At 49.2% G+C, this 13,007-nt stretch overlaps 1 long non-coding RNA gene across 1 annotated transcript in view; it reads right to left on the reverse strand.

Moving 5' to 3' along the window:
- Nucleotides 1–13,007, reverse strand: part of LOC140714457 (uncharacterized) — a 322,173-nt gene that overhangs the window by 255,546 nt on the left and 53,620 nt on the right. The window contains exon 2 of the long non-coding RNA XR_012095875.1: nt 4,777–4,953. This is a non-coding gene — a long non-coding RNA (uncharacterized lncRNA). The remainder of the gene's footprint in view (nt 1–4,776; nt 4,954–13,007) is intronic.

The following is a 13,007-nucleotide window of genomic DNA, read 5'->3' on the forward strand; positions in this document are numbered from 1 at the left end:
GTCGTACATGTGTACGGTTGTTTCGTTTGGTGTTGTACACATGTACGGTGGTTTCGTTTGGTGGTATACACTTGTACGGTTGTTTCAATTGGTGTTGTACACGTGTATGGTGGTTTCGTTTGGTGTTGTACATGTGTACAGTTGTTTCATTTGGTGGTATCACAACTACAGTTGTTCATTTGGTGTTGTACACATGTACGGTTGTTTCGTTTCATGGTGTACATGTGTACGGTTGCTCCGTTTGGTGATATACACCTGTATGGTTGTTTCGTTTGGTGTTGTACACGTGTACGGTTGTTTCATTTGGTGTTATACACGAGTATGTTTGTTCATTTGGTGTTGTACACGTGTATGGTTCTTTCATTTGGTGTTGTACACGTGTACGGTTGTTTCATTTGGTGTTATACACGAGTATGTTTGTTCATTTGGTGTTGTACACGTGTATGGTTGTTTCATTTGGTGTTGTACACGTGTACGGTTGTTTCATTTGGTGTTATACACGAGTATGTTTGTTCATTTGGTGTTATACACGAGTATGTTTGTTTCATTTGGTGTTGTACACGTGTATGTTTGTTTCATTTGGTGTTGTACACGTGTATGTTTGTTCATTTGGTGTTATACACGAGTATGTTTGTTTCATTTGGTGTTGTACACGTGTACGGTGGTTACGTTTGGTGTTGTACACGTGTACGGTGGTTTCATTTGGTGTTCTACATGTGTACGTTTGTGCAATTGTTGTTATACACGTGTATGGTTGTTTCGTTTGGTGTTATACACGAGTATGGTTGTTTCATTTGGTGTTGTACACGTGTATGTTTGTTCATTTGGTGTTATACACGAGTATGTTTGTTTCATTTGGTGTTGTACACGTGTACGGTGGTTACGTTTGGTGTTGTACACGTGTACGGTGGTTTCATTTGGTGGTATACATGTGTACATTTGTGCAATTGTTGTTATACACGTGTATGGTTGTTTCGTTTGGTGTTATACACGAGTATGGTTGTTTCATTTGGTGTTGTACACGTGTACGGTTGTTTCATTTGGTGTTGTACATGTGTACGTTTGTGCAATTGTTGTTATACATGTGTATGGTTGTTTCGTTTGGTGTTATACACGTGTATGGTTGTTTCGTTTGGTGTTATACACGAGTACGGTTGTTCATTTGGTGTTGTACACGTGTACGGTTGTTTCGTTTGGTGTTGTACATGTGTATGGTTGTTTCGTTTGGTGTTATACACGAGTATGGTTGTTCATTTGGTGTTGTACACGTGTACGGTGGTTTTGTTTGGTGTTGTACACGTGTACGGTGGTTTTGTTTGGTGTTGTACACATCTATGTTTGTTCATTTGGTGTTGTACACGTGTACGGTGGTTTTGTTTGGTGTTGTACACGTGTACGGTTGTTTTGTTTGGTGTTATACACGTGTATGGTTGTTTCGTTTGGTGGTATACAATTGTACGGTGGTTTCGTTTGGTGTTGTAGATGCGTATGGTTGTTTTGTTTGGTGTTGTACATGTGTACGGTTGTTTTGTTTGGTGGTATACATGTGTATGTTTGTTTTGTTTGGTGGTATACACGTGTACAGTGGTTTCGTTTGGTGGTATACACATGTATGTTTGTGCATTTGTTGTTGTACACGTGTATGGTTGTTTGGTTTGGTGTTGTACATGAGTACGGTTGTTCATTTGGTGTTGAGCACGTGTACAGTGATTTCGTTTGGTGTTGTACACGTCTACGTTTGTTCATTTGTACACGTGTACGGTTGTTTTGTTTGGTGTTATACACATGTACGTTTGTTTCTTTTGCTTTTGTACGTGTGTACTGTGGTTTCATTCGGTGGTATACATGTGCACGGTTGTTTCGTTTGCTGTTGTACACGTGCAAGATTGTTTCGTTTGGCTCTAACACCACCCTGCCTGACTCAGAGACAGCAAACGCACAGCTCACTTTGTGTGCACAGCCCATCTCCCAGCCCTGACAGACACATAGACATAGAAACACAAACACATGAGAATTTGCAGATGCTTGAAATCTTGAGCACCACACAAAAATGCTGGAGGAGCATTAATGGAGGGGAATAAAGAGTCAATGCTTCATGCCGAGGCCCTTCTTCATGGAAAGGAGGGAGAAAGATGCCTGAAACCCAGAAACACAGAACCATGAAAACTGGTCCTTTGGCTCATCTCATCTATGCTCACCAAGTTGGGTGTGTGGTAGCCCCATCTCCACATGTTTGGCCCCATACCTCTCTAAACCTTCCCTACACTCTGAATGTAGCTACCTCCCCCTCTTCCACGACAGCTCATTCCACATACACACCACACTCTGGGTGAACAATTTGCCCCTCAGGACACTTTTAAATCTTTCTCCTCGCACCTTAATCCTCTGCCTCCTCTGTTTAGATATCTACCAGCCCCTGGTCCAGAGGTTGGGAAGGGAACTGGGGAACGGGGAGATCGGGGGTTTTATCTCACAGGACCTCATGTGGGTGGACCATATTTCCTTCATTAATAAAAATGCTCAGCAGGGGATGTGCTTCTTGTCCATCTTCCCCAGAAGATCCTGGAACAATTCTGGAACTGGCATCATAGTGTGCATCCTCCATCAGCCATTACTGTCTGCTTTGCTCTCACAATGTACAAAAGCTACAGCGAGCTGTCAGCTCAGCTGAAAAGGTCATTGGCTGCAGTTGACCATCACTGCTGGACTTGTACGTGTCCAGGACAAACAGGTGGGCAGGAAAATCATTGCAGACACTACCCACCCTGCAAACTGCCTTTTGCAAAAGCTGCCCTCTAGAAAGCACGGCAGGGCTATTAAAACAAACTTCACACCAGCTTGAAAGTTTCTTTCCCCCGATAGTTAGTCTGATCAACCATTCTAGTTAGCCGGCCACCCCGTCCATCTCTTACCCCCGTCACTGCGCTGTGAACACTTTAAACCGCTGTTTATAATGCCGTTCACTTTGTAAATACATGCTGGTGTTTATGCACTTACGTACATTTTATTCCATATCCGTGGTTACCCTCTAACTTTATATTTTATATAATCATTTAATTTTTATAATGTTTCTATGTTGCTTTTTGTTGCATGTCGTGCCCTAACCAACACACCACAGCACATGTGGAAAGGAATATGGTGAATAGGGTTGATCTCCATTGGTGCAGTGTAACTCACCAGTCTCTGAGCCTACCACATTGCTCATTGCTCATTGGGGCAGGGGCCATACACAGTGGTCACTCTCAGGAAGAGCTGCAGGTAGAGACTCTTCCCAGAGCTGTCCATGGCTGCTGGGTTCTAGCTGTCTATGTTATAAGCAGCCAGTCTGTCAGACAGGGAGGTACAATATGGAGAGCAAGCCATTGCCCAGGCAGGGGATTACTCCAGACGCCCTCCCCATGACTGGGTAGGGCCACAAGGCAGCGGAGGTTTGGGATCAGAGTTCCTCTTCTCCTATGTGAGCTCCGTGTGTCGTGGGAAATCGGGTTCGTGGATGCAGTCAGTGGTACAGCGCACCTCCCCGTCTGCCATAACTGCACACCCTTGTCTAGCCGGCCCATGGTGACTGAGTGTGAAAGGAAACCACGTGGTTACAGCACACTAGATTTAAACCCTGTCATCAGCTGAATGGAAGCTGGTGGGAGGCACAGTCCCTGCCTCTCACGGGGCCTGAGCACGGCCACACTGAAGCGACTGGTTTGAAGGCACCAGTAACCCACCTTTGCACCTTCTGCTGTCAGTAGAAATGGTTCTGCTGGGCTTAGTAGCTAAGCCACATATGAAGGCCAGGAGCTGGCCGTCGGAGGCTATTTGAGATGATCACCACTGGGAGCATTTAGTAGATAGTGAAAGCTTAACCCCACTGTCTTTCCCAGCTATAACCCCCCATTCTGACGCTGAGTGAACTGGCTCTGTATACAGGGCAACTGAGACACCACCTACTGCGACACTGCAGACACTCAAAACTGAGCATTACCAACAAAATCCAGAAGAAAGCAATGACATTTTATTTCCATCTGCAATAACCAGAAAGCACAGGATCAGAATCAGGCCATTCAGCCCATTGAGTCTGCTCCACCATTCCATCATGGTTGGTGTATTTTCCTTCTCAACCCCTTTCCCCTCCCCTCTCCCTGTAGCATTTGACGCCCTGACTAATCACGAACCTATCAACCTCCGCTTTAAATATACACAATGACAGCCCTCACAGCCACAATGAATGCCATAGATTCCCCAGCCTCTGGCTAAAGAAATTCTTCCTCTTCTCTGTTCTAAAGGGACATCCCTCTATTCTGAGGCTGTGCCCTCCAGTCCTAGACTCCCCCACCATAGAAAACATCCTCTCCACATCCACTCTATTTAGACCTTTCAATGTTCAATAGGTTTAGTATTGTCCATGAGCACAGGAACACACGATCGGATTGGAGAGTTTAATACAGCTGCTTCCTGATACACAGAAACAAGGAATGTAACCCTCTTCACAGAGAGTGCGTCACGGAGCACATACACCCTGTGCTGTCTGCCACTGAGACAACATTTCGTCTGCATCTATCACAATCCATGTGGACCAGATTCATTAATGAATTTTGACAGCAAGGTAATGGTGTTGATGGAGCAGAGCCACGCCAGGCTTTCTGAACGCTGTCACCATTCTCTGTGAGATCCAAAGGCAACGGGCTCAGGTCCAACTCCACGTCACAGAAACACATCAATCAGAACATCGCCCTCAAAGATCTGTGTGACACATTTCACTTCAAATCTCCATCCATGTCTTACCTGCTAATCTGCCACGGGTTGGGGGCCTCCCTGGGCTGAGCTGCTGATTGCACGCAGAGGTTGCTGGGAGCCTCACTGGGAGCCGGTCCAAACCTCAATCACCGGAATATTTTCAGAACAGGGGATTCTCTCCAAACCACAAAGTCCATCTGGAAAACCGTACTCCAGTAACACAATCTGTGGGCAGGAAATAAACTGAAGTCAGCATCAAAGAGTAGGCCTTACTTAACTTACGTATTGTCTATGAGGATCAAGGCCAGAATCAGTATCAATTACAGTAAGAAGTATGTGCATGTGTGTGTATATTCAAGCTCCTGTACCTCCCCCCTGATGCTAGCAAAGAGAAGAGGGCATGTTTTGAGTGATGAGGGTCCTGATGCTGCCTTTTTGAGGCATGGCCTTCTGAAGATGTCCTGGATGCTGGGGAGGCTAGTGCCCTTGATGGAGCCGGCTGAGTTGACAACATCCTGCCGATTTTTCCAATCCTGTGCAGTGGCCCCTCTATGCCAGACGGCGATGAACTGTTACAATGTTCTCCATAGGACATCTGTGAGAGTGTCTGGTGACATACCAAACCTCCTCAAACTCCTAATGAAATATGGCTACTGTCATGCCTTCTTTGAAGATGTTGGCCCACTTATTGCCCTTCCCTGACTCCCCTTGGGATGCTGGTATTGGTGATTTCCCTCCTGAAACCGCTGCTATTCTGCTGTCGAGGGAGCTCCCACGTGCTGGTGGGGGTGGGGGGGGGAAGGGGGTACACCCACTGTGGACGAGAGAGGTGGCCAGACAATGCACCCCTCCCTAACTCTGAGACCCCTCCAGGCCCTGCACCCCTCCCTAACTCTGAGACCCCTCCAGGCCCTGCACCCCTCCCTAACTCTGTGACCCTCTCCAGCCCCTACACCCCTCCCTAACTCTGTGACCCCTCCAGCCCCTGCACCCCTCCCTAACTCTGAGACCCCTCCAGGCCCTGCACCCCTCCCTAACTCTGAGACCCCTCCAGGCCCTGCACCCCTCCATAACTCTGTGACCCTCTCCAGCCCCTACACCCCTCCCTAACTCTGTGACCCCTCCAGCCCCTGCACCCCTCCCTAACTCTGTGACCCCTTCAGGCCCTGCACCCCTCCCTAACTCTGTGACCCTCTCCAGCCCCTGCACCCCTCCCTAACTCTGTGACCCTCTCCAGCCCCTACACCCCTCCCTAACTCTGTGACCCTCTCCAGCCCCTACACCCCTCCCTAACTCTGTGACCCTCTCCAGCCCCTGCACCCCTCCCTAACTCTGTGACCCTCTCCAGCCCCTGCACCCCTCCCTAACTCTGAGACCCCTCCAGGCCCTGCACCCCTCCCTAACTCTGAGACCCCTCCAGCCCTTGTACCCCTCCCTAACTCTGTGACCCTCTCCAGCCCCTACACCCCTCCCTAACTCTGTGACCCTCTCCAGCCCCTGCACCCCTCTCTAACTCTGTGACCCCTTCAGGCCCTGCACCCCTCCCTAACTCTGTGACCCTTCCAGCCCCTGCACCCCTCCCTAACTCTGTGACCCCTTCAGGCCCTGCACCCCTCCCTAACTCTGTGACCCCTCCAGCCCCTGCACCCCTCCCTAACTCTGTGACCCTCTCCAGCCCCTGCACCCCTCTCTAACTCTGTGACCCCTCCAGCCCCTGCACCCCTCCCTAACTCTGTGACCCCTTCAGGCCCTGCACCCCTCCCTAACTCTGTGACCCCTCCAGCCCCTGCACCCCTCTCTAACTCTGTGACCCCTCCAGCCCTTGTACCCCTCCCTAACTCTGTGACCCCTCCAGCCCCTACACCCCTCCCTAACTCTGTGACCCTCTCCAGCCCCTGCACCCCTCTCTAACTCTGTGACCCCTCCAGCCCCTGCACCCCTCCCTAACTCTGTGACCCTCTCCAGCCCCTACACCCCTCCCTAACTCTGTGACCCCTCCAGCCCCTGCACCCCTCCCTAACTCTGTGACCCTCTCCAGCCCCTACACCCCTCTCTAACTCTGTGACCCTCTCCAGCCCCTACACCCCTCCCTAACTCTGTGACCCCTCCAGCCCTTGTACCTCTCCCTAACTCTGTGACCCCTCCACCCCTGCACCCCTCTCTAACTCTGTGACCCTCTCCAGCCCCTGCACCCCTCCCTAACTCTATGACCCCTCCAGCCCCTACACCCCTCCCTAACTCTGTGACCCCTCCAGGCCCTGCACCCCTCCCTAACTCTGTGACCCCTCCAGCCCTTGTACCTCTCCCTAACTCTGTGACCCTCTCCAGCCCCTGCACCCCTCCCTAACTCTGTGACCCCTCCAGCCCTTGTACCTCTTCCTAACTCTGTGACCCCTCCAGCCCCTGCACCCCTCCCTAACTCTGTGACCCTCTCCAGCCCCTGCACCTCTCCTTAACTCTGCAACCCCATTTCCAAATTTAATACACCTCCCTAACCTACAACCCTTCCTCTCCCTGACCCCCTTCTCAAATCCATACATCTCCCCCATGTCTGTAACTCACCCTTCTCCAAACCCTACACCCTTCCTACCTCTGTAGCTCATCCAACCCCAACACCTCCCGAATTCTCCGTATCCATCAGTCCTGAATAACACTGGAATCTCCTCTCTGCAGGGAATTCACACAAGACAGCTCAGCAGGTTTAGGTGAGCTGACTGAATTGGAGGAAAATGGATGAACGTACAGTGGAAATTCAGCCGTGATCTGGTTGAAGGGCAGAAAAAGTTGTGAGTGATGGATATCCTGTATCTCCTCTGTATGGGGAAAGCTGTAGGCACCCCCACCCCGGCTCTCTCTGCATTTCGGAAGCTCCAGGCAGGACCCACTCTCTCAGTGGTGAAGCACCATCAACTGGAACATAGAACAATACAGGTCTTCCAGCCCGCAGTGTTGTACCAGCCTTTTAACCTACTCCAAGATCAATCTAACTCTTCCCATCCACAGAGCCCTCCGTTTTTCTATCATCCATGTGCCTATCTAAAAGTTTCTTAAATGCCCCTAATGTATCTGCCTCTACCAGTCCTGGCAGTTCATTCCACACACTCACCACTCTCTGTATAAAAAACCTACCTCCGGCACCCCCCTATACTTTCTACCAATCACCTTCAAACCATTTATTGAGATACTGTATAGAATAAGCTCTTCTGGCCTTTTGAACCTCACCTTCTAGCAATCCACAGATTTAACAGAAGCCCAATCATGGGCAATTTATAATGACCAATCACTGACAAACCGCAACATCAATGGACTGTGGGAGGAATCGGGATCACCTCGAGGAAACCCACACGGTCACATGGAGAAGGTACAAACTCTTCAAAGTCAGTGGTGGGAAATGAACCCAGTTCGCTGGTACCGTGAAGTGCTGTGCTAACCACGATACATCCTGGGAATAGGAGTAGTGCGTTCAACACCATCCGCCCTGCTCTGCTGACAGTGATGCAGGTGGATGCTTCCCTGGTGTCATGGATTATTGATTACCTGACTGGCAGACCACAGTACGTGTGCTTGCAACACTGTGTGTCAGACAGAGTGGTCAGCAGCACTGGGGCTCCACAGGGGACTGTCTTGTCTCCCTTTCTCTTCACCATCTGCACCTCAGACTTCAACTACTGCACAGAGTCTTGCCATCTTCAGAAGTTTTCTGATGACTCTGTCATAGTTGGATGCATCAGCAAGGGAGATGAGGCTGAGTACAGGGCTACGGTGGGAAACTTTGTCACATGGTGCGAGCAGAATCATCTGCAGCTTAATGTGAAAAAGACTAAGGAGCTGGTGGTGGACCTGAGGAGGGCCAAGGCTGACCCCTGTTTCCATCCAAGGGGTCAGTGTGGACATGGTGGAGGATTACAAATACCTGGGGATATGAATGGACAATAAACTGGACTGGTCAAAGAACACTGAGGCTGTCTACAAGAAGGGTCAGAGCCGTCTCTATTTCCTGAGGAGACTGAGGTCCTTTAACATCTGCCGGTCGATGCTGAGGATGTTCTATGAGGCTGTGGTGGCCAGTGCTATCATGTTTGCTGTTGTGTGCTGGGGCAGCAGGCTGAGGGTAGCAGACACCAACAGAATCAACAAATTCATTCGTAAGGCCAGTGATGTTGTGGGGGTGGAACTGGACTCTCTGACGGTGGTGTCTGAAAAGAGGATGCTGTCCAAGTTGAATGCCATCTTGGACAATGTCTCCCATCCACTCCATAATGTACTGGTTAGGCACAGGAGTACATTCAGCCAGAGACTCATTCCACCGAGATGTAACACTGAGCATCATAGGAAGTCATTCCTACCTGTAGCCATCAAACTTTACAACTCCTCCCTCGGAGTGTCAGACACCCTGAGTCAATAGGCTGGTCCTGGACTTATTTCCACTTGGAATAATTTACTTATTATTTAATTATTTATGGTTTTATATTCTATATTTCAACACTATTCTTGGTTGGTGCGACTGTAACGAAACCCAATTTCCCTCAGGATCAATAAAGTACCATTCGTATGTCTGTCTGTCTGTCTGTCTGTCTATAACTGTCCTTTCTATCTATCTTGTACATTTCTTTCAAGTCACCTCACATCCTCCTTCAGATCAAAGAGAAAAAGCCTTAGGTCACTTAACCTTTCCACACTTTGTTTTAGGAACTTGTACTGGTGGCTCATACAAGAGAAGCCAAACATGGTACAGAATGCAACTTGCTTTACCTGCTCACTCTCTACTCTCTCTTGTACACCCGTCTAGTCAACTCTCCACCTTGTACACACTCCTCTATCTAGTCACCACTCCATCGTGTACACACCTGTCTAGCCATATCTCCATGTTGTGCATCCCTCCATCTTGTCACCTCTCCATCCTGTACACACTCCTCTATCTAGTCACCTCTCCATCCTGTACACACCCCTCTAGTCACCTCTCCATCTTGTACACACCCCTCTATCTCGTTGCTCTCCATCTTGTTCATCCCTCTATCTCATCACCACTCCATCCAGTCAACTCTTCATCTTGTACACCCTTCTATCTATTCACCTCTTCAGCTTTTACACCGCCATCCAGTCACTTCTCCATCTGGTACACGCTACTCTATCTAGTCACATCTTCCTCTTGGACACACCTCTGTTGCAACTCCTCTCCATCCTGTACACACCCCTCTATCTCATTGCTCTCCATCTTGTACATCCCTCTATCTCATCGCCTCTCCATCCAGTCAACTCTCCATCCTGTACACACCCCTCTATCTCATTGCTCTCCATCTTGTACAACCCTCTATCTCATCACCTCTCCATCCAGTCAACTCTCCATCCTGTACACACCCCTCTATCTCATTGCTCTCCATCTTGTACAACCCTCTATCTCATCACCTCTCCATCCAGTCAACTCTCCATCCTGTACACACCCCTCTATCTCATTGCTCTCCATCTTGTACATCCCTCTATCTCATCGCCTCTCCATCCAGTCAACTCTCCATCCTGTACACACCCCTCTATCTCGTTGCTCTCCATCTTGTACAACCCTCTATCTCATCACCTCTCCATCCAGTCAACTCTCCATCCTGTACACACCCCTCTATCTCATTGCTCTCCATCTTGTACATCCCTCTATCTCATCGCCTCTCCATCCAGTCAACTCTCCATCCTGTACACACCCCTCTATCTCATTGCTCTCCATCTTGTACAACCCTCTATCTCATCACCTCTCCATCCAGTCAACTCTCCATCCTGTACACACCCCTCTATCTCATTGCTCTCCATCTTGTACAACCCTCTATCTCATCACCTCTCCATCCAGTCAACTCTCCATCCTGTACACACCCCTCTATCTCATTGCTCTCCATCTTGTACAACCCTCTATCTCATCACCTCTCCATCCAGTCAACTCTCCATCGTACACACCCCTCTATCTCGTTGCTCTCCATCTTGTACAACCCTCTATCTCATCACCTCTCTATCCAGTCAACTCTCCATCCTGTACACACCCCTCTATCTCATTGCTCTCCATCTTGTACAACCCTCTATCTCATCACCTCTCCATCCAGTCAACTCTCCATCCTGTACACACCCCTCTATCTCATTGCTCTCCATCTTGTACAACCCTCTATCTCATCACCTCTCCATCCAGTCACTTCTCCAACTGGTACACGCTGCTCTATCTAGTCACGTCTTCCTCTTGGACACACCTCTGTCGCAACTCCTCTCCATCCTGTACACACCCCTCTATCTAGTCACCTCTCGATTTTGTATACACTTCTATCTATTCACCTCTCACTCGTCACCTCTCCATCTTGTATACTCCTGTATCTAGTCACATCTCCATGTCACCCAGCCCACCTGCATTGTTTATGCTGACACTTTCCTATACTCTCTCCATCTCCTGTCAATAGACAATAGACAATAGACAATAGGTGCAGAAGTAGACCATTTGGCCCTTCGAGCCTGCACCGCCATTCTGAGATCATGGCTGATCAATTCCTATCAATACCCGGTTCCTGCCTTGTCCCCATATCCCTTGATTCCCCTATCCATAAGATACCTATCTAGCTCCTTCTTGAAAGCATCCACACGAGAAATCTGCACACTGCACAGTGCATCGAAAAGTAAGTCCCATGGTCCTCAAAGCTCGGAGCATCATGTTGGGCTAAAGGCTTGTTGCGGTAAGATGGTGGTGCACAAGGTGGCTATGGTCTCTCCAGGCTCCACAAATGCTGCATCCGATGCACCATCAATCTTCAGGCTGAGCTATCGTAACTGTAAGTGCAGTGTGGTGTGTGACTGAAGGTCCTGTGTTTTGCCTTTGGAATGCTGTTTCGTTTAGCTGTATACATGAGTATGCTTGAATGACAGTTAAACTTGATTGTGACCTTTGAGTTTGTACTGTGCTCTATGTTCCTCTACAAACCCGAGACGAAGCCAACCCCTTGTCGAGCACTTTGCAAACAGCAGCAGGGACTCTCTCCTCTGCTCGTTGGAACTGAGAAACCTGTACTACCCTCCACTCTGCTGCAGACTTCACACATCAGTACCCCTTTCACAGGGAATAATTTCTAGAGGGATTTACTCGTGATTAATCCTGAAAACTCATTAGAAGTACTCAGTAATTAAAACGCAGAGCACACTCTATCAGCAATCAGCCCAGTCCAACAGTAACCAACTCCTTCAGCAGCGACATTCCCCCTGGATTGCACACCATTCCATTTGCTCCAAGTTGTGTAGCCTCATTAATTCAAGGAGGGCTTTACCCAATGGAAACAGCACTGATTGAAACAAAACAAATAAAGACTTGACTTGCATTTCTATGATACCTTACCTCAGCAACAGTCACCTTGTAGTCATACAGAGCTACAGCATATGAACAGGCCTTTTGGCCCATCTAGTTCATGCTGAACACTTACTCTGCCTAGTCCCATCGACACACACCTGAACCATAGCCCTCCATACCCCTCCCTTTCATGGACAGTACTATCCGAACTTGCCTGAAGTTTAACTTGCATCCACTTTCACCCTCACACCACCAAGGGGTGAAGAAGTTCTCCCTCTGATAGGGTCCCTTTGTTCTTTAAACCAGAGCCCAGGCATGTGGTCTGGTCCCACATGTCAGCCAGAGGAAGCCACCACTCCCAGTTGGCACAGTTCAGGTGATGCTGGCCTCACCACCTGCCACTGAGGTGGGGGTTCTACCTTCTGTCCCATGCTGGCAATGAAGGATAAGGTGTCCTTCTCCTTCCCTTCCTTCCATGATCCACTGTCCTCTCCTAACAGACTCCTTCTTCTTCCACCATTTATCTTTTCCACCTATCACCTCCCAGCTTCTTACTTCACTCCCCTTCCCCCTCACCTGGTCTCACCTATCATTTGCCATTGTGTACTCCTTCCTCCATCTTCCCCCTTCCTTCCCCTCCCTCCATCTTCCCCCTTCCTTTCCAGCCCCGATGAAGAGCCTTGACTGTTTATTTCTCTCCACGGATGCTGCCTGACCTGCTGAGAGCCTCCGGCGTTCTGTGTGAGGCCTGTGTAAGGCTCTTTGGTGGGTGGGAGTGCGAGAGCTTTTATCTCCAGTACACAGGGAAATAGCAGCAGAATTGCCTGAGGCCCAGTCTCCTCAATGGTTATGGGTCCTATGGTGTGAGGGTCCAGGAAGAGGAGAGCAGGGGAGAGGGGTGAGAGGGGGTGGGGGGGGGTCGAGAGAAGGTGGCAGGGGAAGAGAGGGAGAGGGTCAGAGAAGAGCTATCGTTGAGTAT

This window comes from Hemitrygon akajei, chromosome 21 (genome assembly GCF_048418815.1).
Source record: "Hemitrygon akajei chromosome 21, sHemAka1.3, whole genome shotgun sequence".
Taxonomy (NCBI): Eukaryota; Metazoa; Chordata; class Chondrichthyes; order Myliobatiformes; family Dasyatidae; genus Hemitrygon; species Hemitrygon akajei.